General features: G+C 41.1%; 1 long non-coding RNA gene across 1 annotated transcript; it reads left to right on the forward strand.

The window, feature by feature from the left end:
* Nucleotides 1-922: 922 nt before the first annotated feature.
* On the forward strand, nt 923-6,972 carry LOC129735428 (uncharacterized). Its single transcript, XR_008731061.1, has 3 exons — nt 923-1,006; nt 2,455-2,583; nt 5,143-6,972. It is a non-coding gene; the product is annotated as an uncharacterized LOC129735428 (long non-coding RNA).
* The last annotated feature ends 6,761 nt before the right edge of the window (nt 6,973-13,733 follow it).

Genomic DNA, 13,733 nt, shown 5'->3' on the forward strand with positions numbered 1-13,733 from the left:
ACTTGCAAGTCAGCTCTATTATTGATGATTTCAGCATTCTCTCAATGTGCTATGGAAGCCACTGGTGCTTAGTTTTCTTTTTTAGTTATATATATACCGCAGTACAGCTAATATAGCAGCAAGAAGTACTGCTACTTCATTTGAGAATAAACGTCTTTGCCCAGGTGGCACAGAAAATGCAAATATTTATATGAATCAAACTAGTAACACTAACAATCTGATCATGTCAATGGTTTCGGGTCAAAAATATATAAGTAAAAAAAAAGTATCTTTGGACTTCCTAGGATTTCAGATCATTTGCCCCTCATAATACACAGACTGATTCAGAGTTGTGAGATAATGAAGCTGACAACCATGCTGCTCAGAGGAAGGACTGATAAGGCTCACAGTTTTGTGCAGTAGCTTTGCCTTTTATCCTTGTGGTGTACTTGATGATGAATACTGTATATAGGATATAATGTAGGTCCAATGGTCAATCCTTAAACCACCTTCCTAAATGCACTGTGATTCAACTAGTTAATACAAAGGGCAGAAGCACAGAATGGAATGTTTTTCTCCTCAGTTATCAACCTATAACGATATTTGATAAATGAGAGTCATGCCAAACACTTAATTTCTTAGCAGTGGGTATTGCACATAGATTTTACCTTAGCTTTAGCCCATCAGGGCTGAAAGCATCCACTGTGCTCTTTTCTTGGAGTCTTTTCCCATCACATACTTACTTTCAAAGCAAGTTCAGGCATTATATTAAAAAACCAAACCTTCGCTAAATTACGATGTAAGAATAACTGTAAAAAAATCTTAAAATTTGTGTTTACCACTGTCTTTTGAGCTGCCTCGTGGTTCTGCTATTAATTAAGTCTGCTCTGCTTTGGGAAACCATCAATGGGAGCCAAGAAGGATCTAATGTGTTGTTCTATTTGCAGGATCCACTTTGGCTTTAATACTTCTAGATGGAAACAAGAGAATTTTGTTCTTGGCTGTTCCCAGAATTAGCTTATTTTGGGTAAGTTTGGTAGACCTTGATGCAATGCCAACATCTGAAAAATAATAAATATTATGAATGTGTTTCTAGGAGAAAATTGAGTGTCATCACAGCTATACAATCATGCAAGAGGGTGCAATCCTTCTCTATGAGCTTCACAAATTCAAAGTCCTTCACAGTATTTTGTGTACCCATATTGACATCATTTGCAGTTCCAGGTCCCAAAAGAACAAACAAGCAAAGGATGAGGAGACAGGGTGTAATAAAAAGTAGTAGAAGTGATAATAGAAGTAGTTACTTTATCTATTCCATTCAGGTATTAAGAAAAGTGATGATACATCCTACAAAAAAAGGGAATGAGTAGTAAAATGAGGAGTCAATCTTGGATCCTGACTGTTTATCCCCGAACAGAGCTGTGACTTTGCTGTTTCTTGGAATTCAGAAGAAAAGGATTTTTCCAATTAGAGATGGAGAGCCAAACCAGTCATGAAACACTGCTATAACCGTTCTGGAATGGGCTGCCAAGCACCAGCCGACATGGAAATTGGGGGTTTGTCACATAGCTCTGTGCTGAATTGAACAGGAACTCTTTTAACCTCCAGCATCGATTAGTGCCCATTACTTAGCACAGAAATGTAACAGAATAATACAACTGTAGTTCTTTTACAATATAGAGCTAATTTTGTCTGCTCATTGCTCTGATTTGTGCTCCAGATTACCCTTGGCTCTAAAAGCAAAAAGAAAACATGAACTACAGTGGTTGCAGTTTAGGAGAGCTCATGGTTGAGTGATTGTGAATAGCAAACATGGGACTAGACAGAAATTCCCTGGCTGCAAATCAGAGCCCAGCCCAGCTGCCTGCCAAGAAGGGGCAAGTGGTTTTACTTCACTTTGCTTTTGCCAATCCCTTTTGTTCCTAAAGAGTACCTAGAGATACAGAAACTGTGATAAGCTGCACTTGAGTCAATGCTCTTGTCTGCCATCAAAGAGGTAGCCCTCTGCTAGAATCATAATGGAAATCATAAAAATAAGAGATGGGGAGGGCTATTGTCATGAGTTAGCTGATAATCCTCCCTGCCAACACACAATTATTACCTACCATGCCCAGATTAGAGCTTTGTGCCGAGTAGTTTTTAGGAAGCCTGTGCTTTGTAGAAATTTCTCTGGAAAAGCACCATATTTATTTTCCTTTTGTGCTTAAATTTTCAACTGTGTAATGTCACTGTTAATTATGCCTACGCTGATCACCTGTAAAATGTCCAAATACTCTCATTGTTCTTGATGGCATGAAAATAAGCTGATTAGCCAGCTCTGACCAAAACTTGTGCTCTTGGTTGGATGCTCCAAGCCTCAAGACAGACATGGTAAGAATTACTGAGCAGTGACATATAGGCTAAGAACTTTGGTTCATTGGGAATTATAGGACTTCCTGCACACAGATCAATTTTCTATTTTTTTTTCTAATACAGGATAAGGACCCACCTTGTCAAAGGTATCTAACAATTCAGGCATGCATATAACTGGATTTTAAAAAATGTGGAGGCAGCAATGGGAGCTGGGTACTCACGTTCTTTATGTATTTGACTCCAAGCTGCAAGGTAACCACTGGCATATTTTTAAGACCAGTCATGTTCAACTATCAAATTAAGTCAAATACTGAACAGAAACTTCCAGGAAAGACTGATGTTTGTGGCTGGAATGTCTATATGGAATTAAAACAGCTCTGAAAGTCTGCAATAATATTTCTTACATCTGAAAGACTACCTTAACTGCTAGTGACTTCACTAGCAACCAGCTCCACATTATGCCTTTCTTGCTACCTGAATACCCTGTTAGTGTAAGAGTCCCCTGGTATACTGACTTGTAACTTTCCATGGTCTTTATACTTACCTAACTTAGTTGTCTATTTTTGTGTAAGAATAAGTCTCCCAGACAATACTGTCATATTGCTATGACAATAACAGAGAAAATGCAACTGATATGAAAATAGATTATTTTAGAAGTTTGGTTTTAATAAAACAAATCTAGGCGTATGAGCACAAATTAGTAAGTAGACATGACAGTTGCCTGACAGTAGATAGCTATCTATGAAGATAGAATGTAGTGAGAATTGTAAGACACATTATTAAATTTCTGGTCCCTTTTATTACCAGGTCATTAGGATTTCTTAGTGTGATTTTTTAATTAACCTTTATTCAGTCTATTTTTAAATGTTTTAAGGTTGCTTCTGTGACTGCCCTTGGGAGACTATTTATCAGTAAAACAAATCTCACATTTGGAACTTATTTGCTAATATGCCTTAAAATAATATAGTTTTAATTTGTGGTTCTTATGATAATTAAGAACTCTTCATTACAGCTAGTTTTGCACTTCGAGTTATTAATAGAATATTTATTCTCTATACTAAGGTTTTTCAATCACCTAAACTCTTGTAAACGTGTTCCGTCTTTTCTTAAGCCTCAAGTCTGAAAACACTTCATATATGTATAGTGAGGTTATATGTACATAAAGCTATACCCATGCTAAAATTCTTAGTGGACCAAATCTAGAATTGTCAGGGAAAAATAATTATGGTATTGTTCTGTTATGCTATGCATATACGTTATCCAAACACTTTCCAAACATACATACACATATAAATCTAAAGTGTTTTTTGCTATAGCTAGGGAAAGGAAATTATCCTCTGGAAAGCCAACATCAGGATTAATGAACTCTGGGGTTTAGACTCAGGTCTAATCAACTGCATCAGCCTGCTCTTTTGGGTGAGAATATCCCTCAATGAATCTCTGCGTTTTACCAGTTTGATCATGAACAGTTGTAGCAGTATGTTCTTTGAGACGTTATGCTAGCCTCACGAGTAACCAAGGTGAGGGTTAGATTTTTAGGTGACAGTAGACACGGATGATGTCTGGGGAAAAAGAGAAAAAATGTGCCTGATTATAAAATCCACCTGAGCAGCTTTATACACCTGAACTATTCTGTATCTGTACAGGGTGTTCAGTTCCTAAAAGATAAATGCCCAGTGCCATTTGGGAGGCCTCCATAGTGCCCGAGACCCCCGGGCAGAGCCGAGCCGAGCTGAGCCGCACGGTGCCGTTTACACCAGCCCTGCCCGGCCCCGGCGCAGCGGGTACAGGCCAGGGGAGGCTCCTGGCAGCGCCTGAGGTGACATTGCGGGGCCTGTTCCCAGGCACCTGGGCCCTGATCTGTGCGGCCGGCTGTGAGCTGACTGTCCGTGCATGGGGACAGCCGCCTTCTAGGTGCTTATTGAAGTAAGCATTTAGTGTATTTTCCCCAGGTCCCTTGTCCTATCTGCCAGTTTCACGTGTATCCATACGACACCAGGCTGTAAGACAGCCCAAGTGGCCCTAGGCCAGTCTGTTAAACACTGAATTGCTCCCGGGTGTTGAGACTTCCCCTTTGTCTGTGTGCACCCTCATGCTGAGCTCCACCTCGCCCTGCCCCGGCCCTGGCAGCAAGGCTGAGGCCCAGGGCACGTGGGGTGGGACAGGACGGTGAGGGGCTCTGAGGTGGCCACAGCCCCGGGTCAGGAGGCTGTCCCCGCGCAGACAGGAGTGACAGCCAGCTCTGCGTGTCGGCCATTTTCCCCATGGGCCTGAGTTGTGGGGTTTGTCCATCCCACTGCATTTAACATGGCTGAAGAGCTACAGCCCGTTTTTCCCCGAGCAGCCCAGGGCTGGGCCTTCCATCAGCCCTGGCTCACGCGGTGATGTGGTGGCCATGTCACAGGGGGCTGGTGTCAGGGCATCCCAGGACAGGCACGGAAAGGGCTGTGCGGTGAGGCAGCTGGAGGCGAGCAGGCGGGTGAGCCAGGGCTGAGGTGGGAGGGCAGCGAGGCGGGCAGGGAGCGGAGCGCAGGGCTGCTGGGCCTGGGCTGGCAGGAAGGGGTTGCCCATGGCATGACGTGGTGGCTGCTTCTTCTTTTCCTGAGCTGGAGGCTCGTACCAGGACAGGACCAGAGCATGGTGCACTCCCACACCTTCCCTCCACAGCCACTCAGCCAGAGAGGTTTGCTACCTTGTACAGGGATGTTGACACTAAGTTAAGGCACCAATTGTCTGGCAGAGCCCTGGGCCAGGCTTGCCCATGGGGAGCAAGGGTGGCTGCTCCTTTGTTTGTAATCATGCGTTTTACAGTTGCAGGCCCAGGACCAGACCATGGCGCACTCCCATCCCCTCTCTCTGCAGCCATTCAGCCAGAGTTGTCTGCAGCTTTCAACAAGCCATTGACCAAGGCCCAGGAAGCACACACACACAGTCTGCACCACGCGTGGTCCCACAGCCTGCTGGAGGCTCCTCACAGCCGTGGACGAGGGGAGTTCTGCACCACCTGCCCTCTCTCTCTGAAACTGACCTTGGAATTATTTTTCTGATTCCTGAGCTATTGGCTGTTTCTTCTCCTTTGTGCAGTCTTTTGGGGGAAACCTCCTGGGCCTTTTCTTTGTTATCATAGAATGTTTTGTGTTGGAAGGGACTCTTAGAGATCATCTAGTCACACCTGCTGCCACGGGCAGGGGCACCTCCCACTAGACCAGGTTGCTCACAGCCCCATCCAGCCTGGCCTTGAGCACTGCCAGGGATGGGGCAGCCACAGCTGCTCTGGGCAACCTGTGCCAGTGCCTCACCGCCCTCACAGTAAATTTCTTCCTCATATCTCATCTACATCTACCCTCTTTCAGTTTAAAACCATTACCTCATCTTATCACTGTACTTCCCGATAAAGAGTTGTTCCCATCTTTCCTCTAGGTCTCCTTTTAATTATTGAAAGGCCACAATAAGGTCTCTCTGGAGCTTTCTTTTCTCTAGGCTGAATTACCCCAGCTCTTTCAGCTTGTCCTCGTATGCAAGGTGCTCCAGCCCTCTGATCATCTTTGTGGCCTTTCTCTGGACTTGTTCCAACAGGTCCACGTCTGGTCTGTCTTGTGCTGGGACCCCCTGAGCTGGATGCAGTACTCCAGGTGGGGTCTCATGAGAGTGGAGTAGAGGGAGAAAATCACCTCCTTTGACCTTCTGGTCATGCTTCTTTTGATGCAGCCTAGGGTATGGTTGGCTTTCTGGGTTGCAAGCGCGCACTGGCAGGTTATATTCAGTTTTTCATCCATCAAGATCCTCAAGTCTTTCTTTTCAGGGCTGCTCTCAATCCTGCTCAATCACAATCATCACCCAAGCTCTAGCCAGATACAAGTTGGATGTTTTGATTATTTTTCAGAAACATCCCTAAAGAACAAATCTACGTAGATTTCCTATCTGTTTCTCATTTCCATTGGGAATCAGTTGCATATTTATCGGAAGCTGCACAGCATCAGCAAGGGAAAGAAATATATTCCATTTCCTTTGAAATTCTGTCTACTGCAGCATGGTTTGACCACTTAAATCAGTTCACAATTCAGTATATTATGAAGTGTTTTCTAAAACAATAAAATCCTTAAATGTCATCCCTACTCTGCAAGGAAGTTTGCAGAGGTGCTAGAGTTTTAAAGTACCCAGATGATTGTTGACTATATTTTGATGATATTCTTGCATCAGCCATGCCATATTAAAATATGTAGGATGGAAGTCAACAGGAAAATTTGGCTACATGGATAGGAACAGAAAAGTGGTTTAACGGGCCTGTCAAGCTGGATTTATGGTTTATTTCAGTCCCTACAGTACAGTGGCACAGTTAGCCTACTATATGCAAGAATGCAGTGTGTGTGTAAAGTGTTCAAATTTCCAATTGTTTTGAATTATTATTTTATTTTAGCAGCCGTGGTGGAGTTCTACAAGAATCATAGGACCTTAACATTAGATATTTAAGATCATTAAGTATTTTTTTATACTTTGTTTTGTTATAAAAGCCTAGTGCACATTGATATTCCACATGAAAAAAAGTGCAAGAGTAATAAACCACTTTTGGTATGGTTTTGGTATGTTTTTTTGGTTGGTTGGGGTTTTTTTTGGTTTTTTTTTTTTGTTTTTTCTTGTTGCATTCTCGGCATTTCTAGGTACTGGTATGAAGCAAATCCCAGTTCCATGGGACAAGACCCTATTATTTGTCTCCAGATAAGGAACTGTAAGTTTTATTCCTTCTTATCTGGTCATCATTCAGTTATAGGTAAAGTGGATATTGACTTCCATTCTAAACTGTATTTTCAACTTTTGGTTTTCAGGGTCAGATTTGTGTTTAAAGAGTTACGCACCCAAGATGCTTTGAGAAACCTCCACTTCTGTGTCCTGTTTTCTAAATATTTTGGGTCACAGGAGACTGCTTTCTGTTGACTTTCAGTCAAGGCTATACACTGGAAACAGCAAAAATGATAGATTCGTGTAATATGTATCCTTCAGTAACTCAAAGAAACCATAAAACTGGGTTATCTGATGAGGTTTATCAGAATCAGATGCTTTCACATGGTTGCGAATGCCATGTCCCTAGTCCACATTCCAAAATGAGACCTAATCCAGTAACTCACCTAAGTGAGGGAGCAAGGCTTGCCCTACACAGAAACGTTACTTAGAGGGCTCTTCTGGTTCACTTTGTCCTTGTGCCGAAATAAATACCACACCAAACACAGGCAGAAGTCGACCCACGGGCAGCCCCGCCGTGCCCAGCTTTGCTGCGCCCGTTCCTGATCAGGCTGGACCCCGCGCGGGGAGAACCCGCAGCTCGGACGGACGCCGGGGGCGATCGTCTCGCTGGCGCCCTCTGCCGGCAGCGCCCGCGCCGCCTCCCCGGGGCCGTGCCGGGCGCTCGGCCAGTGGGACCCGGGCGGCGACGGCAGGGCGACCCCTAGCGGCGGCGGTGGCCCCCCGGCATGGCCGCTCGCCCTCCGCCTTACGGCTCAGTGCCACCCCCGCCGCTGCTGCTCGTTAGGTCGGGGAGGAGGGAGGGTGCTTCGGTTTCTTTCCGCTGTTATGACAATCTTATTGTTTTTACAATGGAAAAATGAATTTGTTGAGAAGGTTTACAGCACTTCAATGCTGTGCCAATATATAAAAAATTAATCTGTTCAGCATCAGATACTGCTGTTGGAGAACTAGGTAAAAGAACATCTATCTCCATAGCTAGAATCACTAGGTAAAACTCTATGGTCAGCATTACCCAGAGATTAAAACTAGGTAGTTATTTTGGTTGCTCCTGTCCTTAAAATATGTGACCCACTCACAGAAGCAAATTACATGAACAAATGAAGAAATCACACACACACACACACAAAGAAAAGGCACCCCCACACCCCAAAACCCAACCATAAAGTTCATGCTTTTCAGGCAGACAATATTTAGCAAAGGACAGCAGAGCTTCTGTGTTTCCCAGTGCCACAGAGAAGGTATGGCTATTTCTATGGTTAAACATGGCCCTGAAGTTGTACAAGCTTACAAACTCACTACAGCAGCCTGAACTCTCTGGGAGCGATGGAAGAATTTCATACGAGGTTTAAATAAAGACAAGGGGTGCTGCTGATAGATGAATCTACCTGGGTCTCAACTGCTGGACTCAAAGTAAGTATGGATTAGAAGAGGGATGGAACAGCAGACAAAAGCTGGACAGAAAGGAGGCCGCAGGCCCTTCTCTGGTGGAGAAAATGGATCAGTGTAGAACAGGTAAGGTCAAAGTTTGATGGCATCAAGTGCCATATATCAACTTGTTCCTGAAACAAAACCACCACAAAGATATAAAATATTTCTGTATTTGGTTAAGCTTGCAACTATATTCATTCTTAAAACAAAACAAATACTTATGATCCAGTACGGGATAATGCTGAATATCAAATCACAGCCTTGCTACCGATAGTAATTTGACATGAGTAACTGGGCTTTCTTAAACCAATGCTCTTGTAAACCAAGTTGTATACAGACATCACCCACTCCTGAAGTGAAGGAGTTGGCAGCTACCACAAGAATAAATAAAACTGTGCAGCACCCATGTAGGTCAAAACCATGGTAGTACTGCATTCATAGATACGGGGTTTTTTAAGACAGGGTGGGACTAATGTTGTTCCAGTTTATTTCTACATTGCCTGGGCCCCATGATGTTACACTGTGACTTCTGCATCAAAGCCTCAGTTACAAAAAAAAAAAAAAAAGAGAGGAGTGCCTTTTTTCCAGGAGATGTGCATATTTGGTAATAAAGAACACACATTAGGAAATAGATAGAGTACATTGGTAAATGAAACAAATTTTGCAGTATTTGCTCTAGAAGTCTCCTTTCAAAAATCCCCAAAGAACCGCAGCCTTCTGAGTTTTCTGGGCTTGCCTATTATAGAGCTGATGTACTACAAACACTTACCATTACATAATGCTTAGTCAAAACAAAGACTGATGCAGTATGCCAGTGACACATCAAGGCTGGGAAAAATATTAAACGTTTGTCAGCAAGCATTTCCAAATGAGTTATGAATTTCAAACAGGACTGCATTCCTTACTTAAAATCTAATAAACAACTGATAACTTTTATGACCTTTCTGGCATCAAGTCCACTTCAGATGAAGTCTGAAGTTGTAAAGGTGGTTTCTAGAGGAACAAAAGGATATAGAAACAGAGGGGAAGAAATTCCCTCCAGAACATGCCATAGACCTCAAGAACAAAACTTCCATGGTTTCCCTTTACCCTTATAGCTCGAACAATAACTCTGGCCCAAAGAGTCTGTGCAGGGATGCTGACCTACCTACCTAGTCCATGCAGCGGTCCCTTTAACAGTGGAAAAACGCCTTCTGAACAGAAAAGTAAGAACCTTTCTAATAATGAGTTTACTTCAGAAAGAAAAATCTGCACAAGATAAAGGAACTACTACTATTGTAGAGGACAAACTATTTGTATTTTTTATTTATTGGGAAACAAGTTAAATACTTCTTAAACTTTTCAAATTATAGATGGAGAAGCAATCAAAGTAAAGTTCCAATTTTCTTTGAAATCAGCTTTTTACAGATATCAGATGAAGCCACAGGAGCATTTAACACTTTGTCCTACATAGATGGCAAGTAAAAATCACACCCAAGCAATATTCACTCTGCAGCAGTATTAAGAAACCCAACTTAACCCAAAATAGGCTAGTCTGAGTAGCAGAAGTGGGCTGATCTGATTCTTCAATTCCCCTGCTTTTATTATACTCTGTTTTTCTACAAACCATAGGAAAAAAACCCCAACATGTTATTAAAAGTTTCTATGTCTGTAGGTCTCCTAAAATAGACAAAAAAAAATGCAAGAGAATACAAAAATGAATGGAAATGTGTTTGATCATACTCTCTTTACTGTTGTTAAAAGCATCGTGTCTTTCTCCCTGATGGCTTAGCTTCTCAGTTCATTCTCCTACCTGTGACAGTTCCTTTAATCTATTTATGCAATTTGTATTACAGTTACTGAATTTCTGCAGACCTTGGACATTTATTTCATAAACATTAAACTGAGATGGACTGGGCCAGATCTCCAAGGAAATTCCAAGTGCTGAACAGAGCAGTTTTAGCAGCTCACTCTTCTGTAGCAGAGCTGATGCTGTATCCCCTGCTTAGATTTGGTTGCAAGATAGCTAGCGATGCCATCTCCCACAGGAAATGGCCAGTGACCCATCTGCTCCAGCTTCCAGCAGTCTGATGAACTCATTCAGTGTCTCTGATTTACATCCAACCTGTTTACTCAGCTGACAGGCTACACTAAATATATTCAGTTATAAACCTCATTTCTTCTGTTGAACCGCACTTATGAGTCAAAGTCAAAAGTGATTTTAAGAAAATTTCCAAAGAGTTGATTTAGACTGTGCCTACACCTTATTTGGTGGAGCAGGTACTTATCAGAAATACAATCCCTACTGAAATGAATATTCAAGTTTATAACATTTATCTGAGTTTTCCTGAAAGTCCTGTAAGCTTACAAGGTTACTGGACAAAAGGAAGACCAGTATCTCTTTTCAGGACTGTCTTTTGCGTGTGGCTCATACAATGACGTATAATCTGGGATTCCTCCCATATTTTGCCCAGAAGCATACTTTCAGTTCATAGTTTAAAAAGAGGGAAAGCCATTATTTCAAAAGAAAACATTCCATTTTGGGTCAGCTTAACATACCTCATTTCATTTTTTAAAAGTAATTTTGAAAAGACTGTTTCAAGTTAATGCCACTAGTGGAAGCATGAAATACTTTAAACGCATTTATAATGTGGAGTTTTAGTTCAAAATTTTTTGTGGGATTTTTTCTTTATTTAAAAATGTTGTAGCTAGAAAGCAATTGTTTCAATATTCTTCCAAATACTGGATTATTAGTACTCTCTCTGCTCTCAGTTTCTTGCACCAGATAATTTTGCTTGAAGTAGATCTAGCAGATTTCCAGTTAGGTTCCTTCATATTACCTAGGTGAGAAACTACTACTTTGTTCTTGTTTTGTACAACCTTTTCTCCATTCAATTCTTTATGTAGACTAAGATGGAGAAAGATTAGATCCAAGGTGTAGTTCTGCTGAAACAGAAACATTTGACTTTGATAGCAGTCAAATTCAAGTATTTCCTTGAAAGACAGTTGAACCTTTAATGTCTTTTATTGAAACTAGGAAGAAAAAAAAAAATATTTTAACTATGCAAGCATAACTTCTCCAAGATGTTTACAACACTCAACAATACTATGCAGAGCAATACTGTAGCTTTATTTCATTGCACTTTTTTTCTGAAGCTTAGCATCCAACTACATAATTTTCAAACCAAGTTATTCAATAAAATGATAATTAAAATAAAACTCTCTTGCCTCTAGTCATAGTTTCTCTTAATTTCATTCTTCTGAAATTTTTCTTCAGGATTTTTCCATTCATATACTGGAAAGATACACAATTACAGAGGAGGGAAGCCGGGTTGGAAGGGACAGAGGGACCATAGATTTCTTATTTGCGGGTGTAATTTCTAACCTTTGTCTACAAATTTGTATAAAGTCGTGTTTGTATAAAACTATAAATTTACTTTTTTAACATATTGCTAATTCACTATAGTTTGGCCATACAGAGCAAACAGTGGCAACGTGTTACATAAGGAATATTTAGTAACAACAGTAAGCACATACAATCTGGGGGCAAAATGCACTGGCAAATACGCAAGACGTAAAGCTCTCCTCTGCTTGTTGAAAAGGTAAGCAAATAAACAAATTCCTAGCAAAAATTGCTACTCTGTACTTAGGTAAAATCATGCTGAAGGGTGATGAGGGCTACAGAGTAGCAGATACACGTGCACCACTAATTCCAACCGTACAACTGGATCAAAGCCCATTAATTTCTCCTTCCTGCAGGCATAAACCCCGCAGTTTTGGCGGGACTGTAAAGGTTAGTAAAACAGGTCAGCAGTACAGTTTCCTGATATGCCAGTCACTTGCCCTGTAACCTCTGGCACATCAGTCTGTTAAATGGAAAATAATTTTGTAGCTACAATACTGTAGCCATATTGTTATATATATATATATATTTATATATATATAAATAAATACAAACAATGAGCACAGTGAAGTTTCACTCATTAATAAAGTGCTTTTAGATAAGTACATGAAGGCATTCTGTAAGTGCTCATCTAAATTCAAAATATAGTAACCTTTGGCAGAAATCTGTTTATTTTCTTCTGTGTCTATAAAGTTCTATTTTATACAAACAGAAAATATGCATTTAAATGATGAAACACATCATACCTCACAGTTTGTCGTAGATTTATCAGACTTCTTGTTTGGATGGAATTAGTAACTTACTTTGTTTAGTGTGAGGTATTCTGAGTATCTTCTAGTATTGATGTGCTTAGCATTTGTATTAGCAAGTAAAAACATTCAAAACATCTATCTAATATCTTTAGAATAAGAAGAAAACAATGAGATAATATTATCTAATCATGTTTTAGCAGGAACCAATTCATAATTGCTTTTGAAATGGAAACCACATGCACCAGAAAGCTGTTCCCAGAACTGGTACGGCATCTCTAGGCTGCAGTCACTGTGACTGACGGATAGTGCAGGCAGACTTAAACTATCTTCCATCACACAGCTCCCATGACAGAGTTCTCCAGCTGTTTGGCTGTGATGGTCTCCACCTCTGTGCATACTGTGAAGCCTGTGCAAGCGGCTAGAAGAACAACGTTGGCCGAGCCAGCAGTGAGCTTTTCACTGCTGCATTCCTAGTGCAGTGCTGCCACGGGCATCAACAGTACTGCCAGCTTTACCACCAGCAATGGAAGAGCAGAAGAAAATAGTTACATGCAAATTTCTGTGTCCATTTATACACTGATGCTCTAACATTTCAGTCAATACCAGTTGCTCCCCCTCTGTGTTGGTGGGACATAAAAGATCAACTCATTTCAAAGGACACACCTGTGCAACTCTTGTCCATGCTGATGAGCACTTGCAAAATTCAACACAGTAATGCAAGAAGTCCTTCTAAAACCAGATTAGCAATGTTAAATAAAGCAACCATGTAAGCCATCCTCTGATAAAAAATGATACATTTTTATGTCCAGAAATTCTACCTATTCCTAACCATATTTTACTGGCACTACATTGTCATGTAAAACCACAATCACTTCCTTGTTTACAAAATGTGTTGTATATTGCATGGAAATAATTTCAGCTGAAACCCCATAGAGCTAACTCAGCAAAACCAAAGTAACTTGGGGCTTTCTGAACTGCATAAAGGCAATTTCAGCCCACAAATTAAATCTATTAAAGCTGGTTAAATCTAGTCCTGCTTTGCTTAGATTTGAAATGGCTGTTGTAATGTTTTTCCTTTCAAATTAGCTACCAAGCAGTGA

Source organism: Falco cherrug, chromosome 2, assembly GCF_023634085.1.
Source record: "Falco cherrug isolate bFalChe1 chromosome 2, bFalChe1.pri, whole genome shotgun sequence".
Lineage (NCBI taxonomy): Eukaryota > Metazoa > Chordata > Aves > Falconiformes > Falconidae > Falco > Falco cherrug.